Below are 4806 nucleotides of genomic sequence, written 5' to 3'. Positions count from 1 at the left end.
TTTGTATTCCAACTTGACAAGAAACGAATAAGTTTTCACATCATATTATATCTACTTAGATGTATATCAAGATCTCACTTTCTAACTAACAAACATTTGTAATTTATTTTTTGCAGATATCGAAAAGGAGAGAAAAGAATATACACTGCAAGGACATTCAAGAAAATATATCTTTACTGTCAATATAAAATATATGTACAAATTTTGTAGCAGATGTCTATCTACCATCTCTATGAGATATACAAGGACTGAAGGGAAAATTTCTATATATGAAGGCTTATAAGGCGATATGGCAAAGCTATTTCTTTTTTTGAGAACTATCCTTTCTAGGAGTCCTTTTGCCTTTCTTTGATGCCTTGGGTATAGAAGGTGTGGGTAAAGGTGTTGAAGCTGTGGCTTCACCTTCCATGGTTATAGGCACCGCATCTCCTTCATTGTGTAAATTCCCACCAATCTCTGTTGTTGGTTGTATACAATTGACTATTATATACTTCAAGAGCTTTGCTCTAACATACCAAACATGCTCAGATGCATAGCAATCCTTCGAAAACTATCACACATTTATAGGAAAAAGAGTTTTAGTTCATTATTGTTCTTACAATAGACTATATTTTTATCATCAATGGACTATTTACAATGAATATCTATCTTAAAGTTTAGCATCTTTCATATTACCTTTACATGTTTATCATCATTAAGATAAACAAAGTTAACCATTCTTCTAGCATTTGCAATCACCCTCCAGCCCACAAGAATGGCTATCATCGTGATGAGGACACTACAACCACCAACACAAAGTAAAACTATGAAATTTACGGATGGTAGTTCATAGAATAAACTTATGTTTCCATTATTTTAATCAATAACTTACCGCAACTTGTCTATATTGCATTGTTGCAAGCAAATCAGACGGCATAGGGGGCCTTTTCTCTAGCTCTTCAATTAATCTTTTTGCACCTCTATATATAAAATATATTGAAATTTAGAGTACTTTTTAAAAAAAAGAATTGAAATATCAAGGAGCCCTTGGATAATATAACTTACAATTTAGCATTTCCATGGCTTCCTTTCATAGAGTTGATTTAAAAACATTGCTTATCCACATAGTCTATTGCAATCAAAAACTCTAATAGAATATTGAATCACTTACTTTTCATTATATGAAATTATAAGGAGCTCCAAAGTATCAAATTCAATCAGATTGAACCACTGCTCAACAAAACTTGTATCAAACTCGTTCCTCATAAAGAATGAGATAGATGGATGAAGAACCTCTATTTTTTGTTGCATATTCAAAGGAAACTCATGGATTACATACCTAGAAAAGGCATAGAAATAGTGAGTATAAACAAGAAAAATCTTATTGTTAAAAAAATATCAAAAAGTAGAAGTAATTATGGGTGGATATACCTTAGGCTAGCAAGAATAATACTATCATTTATTTCTCTTCTTTTATTCTTAAGAATCTAAACACATGTAGCATTAAAGGAGATAATCTCAGTTCTTTTACCTAAGTCACCAGGTAAGAAACAAAACACATTGAATCCTTTTGGATTAGCTGCTTCAAGAAGGGTGGCCAGCTCATTTTCAAAGGGCTCTAGTTGCTCTGCTTCCCTTTCTTCAGCCCTTTGCCTCCTATACTCTCTCCATTTATCTGCATGTTCCTCTTTAGCTTTCTCCTCTTTTTCATGTTGCCTTGTATCCCTCTCATGGGTGACATCCTCAACCTTGGGACCAGAATCATCTTTCTTTCTCCTAGCTGGGGGCACATTAAGGATATTAAATGTCTTCTCATCAGTGAGGGGAATTGTCTCAAGAACCTTTGAAAATCTATATCTTAGCCTCCTAAGAATTACCATATCCTTGTCCATGAGTGTGAGCCTATGAGCATGAGCAGCACAAATATAGGCATCTTGAAAAAACTCAACTAAAAAATCCTATGTGGCTTATTGTATACAATTAAGGGCTGTTCTTGTCCATATGAAACTATCCAAACTATATTTGTCACAAATCTCCCTGACAAGCCTTTGAAAAGACAGCTTTGGAATTGCATTATTAAGAGCCTTTATTGCCTTCCTAATCTCCCTTAGGCACCTGACATTTTGAGAAAACTTTCTCTTTGGCTTTGACTTTCTAGAGAGCTTCTGAGGCTTTGAAGATTGATGAATCTTTGATGTTAAACCCCTAGGATCAATCTTCTCCTTCCTTGATGTTACTTTAGTCCTAGCCATCTGCCAAAAAAAGACATGTTACTTCTTGTCCAGTGTGTCCAGTGAAACGCGAGTTTTAGAAGAGAAACCTCCTTGCAGCATGTTATTTTTGCGTTTCACCAGACAACACATAAATAGCAAAAGAGTCAACAAAACTAAGAAAAACAAAACATTAACCTAAGGAATGCCATAACAATTACCTACAATCTCTACAACATTAAAGCCATAGAAGCAATGTTATAAAACATTAGGAAAAAATAATTCTTTATAGTGCTCATAGGCTCACACTAGGGAAAAAGTCCGTTTATAGTGCTCATAGGCTCATAATGTTATAAAACATTAAGGAAAAGTGTAGAAAACCATACCTTGTTTGGCGCTTTGCTGGGAAAAATCCGTTTAAAACCAATTTTGTCAATAACTCTGGTGAAACGCAAATACGTTCTTCACAACCACAGCTCGAAGACCCTGCTGCATAACCACGAAAATGTGCTCCATGACCATAAAAATATGAAACAAATTTGGCCATTGTTTCCCTTTATTGGGGGATTTTTTTAAAATTGATGGTACATGCATTACTTGGCAAAGTGTTAAGTAAAACACATGTGACGTATTCTGAGACTGTTATTGTCGAAAAAAGGGAGTGTGCACATCTTTTGAGATATTTGATATGGTGTGTTAAGTAAGACACGTACGCATGTATTCTGAGGTATTTCATGCATGTAAAAATATTGGAAATTTCGTCGAAATTTGCAGTCACATTTATTTTGCCATCATTACGTAAACTTTTTCGTTGGAACTATCAACACACGTTTGACAATCAATATAAAAGCTTTTCGAAATCATCTTCTCCGATATTGTCTTTCTTTCTCCCGAAATTTTGCTTCAATTTACCTTCAAGGTCCTTGCTTCCTATTTAAAGAGCAGTTCAACAATTTTTGATAGGTAACAAAATTTTGTTATTACAAGTATCTGAAAAAAATCTCATTGATTAGTATAGAAAGAATTTTTAATAACACTTGAAAAATTACAGATGTCATGTGCTTTGTGTCTTTCAAAAGGAGCAAGGCACTTTCAGAAAGGCTTTTATCATAAATTTTTGTGTTTTAATAGAATTGATTCATAGTTCATGTTTTTCTTCTTATTCTGCATCTATTGACTGATGAAACGTGAAATAATGTCTCTGGTTAGTGGTGTGTTGCTATATGTCGCGTTTCACCGATGAAATATTCAAATAACTCTCGTTTTCAAGTAGTGTTCGGTGAAACGTGAGTTCTTCACCGGCTTTTGTCTCTGGACACTTGTTTTCACGTTTCACCAGTCACTTAAAAAATTTTCTCATTTTTCGATTTTTTGTCTTGGAAAACGCGATTATGGGACCTCTTTCCATGGTTCTATCGTGTTTGATTGGACGTTGTTTCCATTCTTCTTTGTTTGCAGGGATAAATTTTTTGTTGGTCAAGATGACAAAGAGAAAGCTATCTTTGGAAGGAATGGATGAGGAGGAGCTAATGGAGACTTCTGATGATAGGCTCTTTGTTTTCTTACACACAACTGGAAATTCTTCCAAGTTTAGCTATATCAGGAAATTTTCAATCTTCCTTTTGATTTGAAAGAGTTATTGGAGGATCTTGAAGATAAACTTAAGGAGTACATATATTTTTATGATAGACATGTGCAAGGTTTAGAAGTCAATGGATTTGTTCATTATAGTGATGTCATGGAAGTCACCAGTACAGCCAGATCAACTTTGCTAGGCAGGTTCAACCTCATTGTTGATGATGAATTCAGGAAGAGAGAAACATGTTTCCCTTTCCACAGGTATCAACACCAATGCCTTCTAATCCACAAGGACGTTGGATTTAGTGTTTATTTTCAGTACATGGAAAATTCTTCTCCAGATATAGCCCAACAAGGAAAGCTAGAGGATATTGCAAGTATGGATAAGGAGGTCAAAGAGAAGGAGGAGATGTTCCAAGAAGATATTGAGAATCAACTTGTCCAAGGTTTTGGCGTAGGTTTGTTTAAGAGTGACAATATCACAATGGTGGAAGAAAAGGAGATCGAGCCAAGTGCACATGTTGATGAAGAAGGTCCTCTTGCATGTGTTCCAACATTTCCCACTTATCTTATCAACAAGAAGAGATATGTGTTGCTAAATGATATTCAATATCTTTTTGATCTTAGAGAAGATTATTGCTTAGCAATCCTTGCAAGTTGGGGCCAAAATGACATGAATTTTATAGGTTATGAACAAAAACCACTAGCAAATCTTGATGTTGAGGGAGAGAATTTCCAAGACAGCTCTATAGCCTTACATATATGTATTAATCAGATCGTAGAATACGAAAAGGGGGGGCTACCTACAGAAGAAGAGTTCTTGCAAGTCCAGAAGAGACTTCGTATTGATGATGTAGGGTATGAAGAGAGATTGAAGTCTCCATCAGATGAGAAACCCAAGAGTTCAATAAATCTTTATGATGATAGTCTTCTCGAAGAAGACGAACACCCTAAGGTATGAAATATGATTCGAAGTTACCCATTGATTTTATGATAGACTTTATTATGCATTATAGATAAATATATTATATCTTATACT

The 4806-nt window shown here is 34.7% G+C and overlaps 1 long non-coding RNA gene across 1 annotated transcript; it reads right to left on the bottom strand.

Moving 5' to 3' along the window:
- Positions 1-447: 447 nt before the first annotated feature.
- Positions 448-964, bottom strand: LOC148031313 (uncharacterized). Its single transcript, XR_015691987.1, has 3 exons — positions 872-964; positions 676-778; positions 448-541 (listed from the first exon to the last, which is right to left on the bottom strand). It is a non-coding gene; the product is annotated as an uncharacterized LOC148031313 (long non-coding RNA).
- Positions 965-4806: the final 3842 nt, after the last annotated feature.

This window comes from Lygodium microphyllum, chromosome 9, assembly GCF_053477565.2.
Source record: "Lygodium microphyllum isolate KBCC chromosome 9, Lygodium_microphyllum_v1.1.10, whole genome shotgun sequence".
Taxonomy (NCBI): Eukaryota; Viridiplantae; Streptophyta; class Polypodiopsida; order Schizaeales; family Lygodiaceae; genus Lygodium; species Lygodium microphyllum.
The sequence above is the reverse complement of the archived record's forward strand: the minus strand, read 5'-3'. Positions and strand labels throughout refer to the sequence as shown.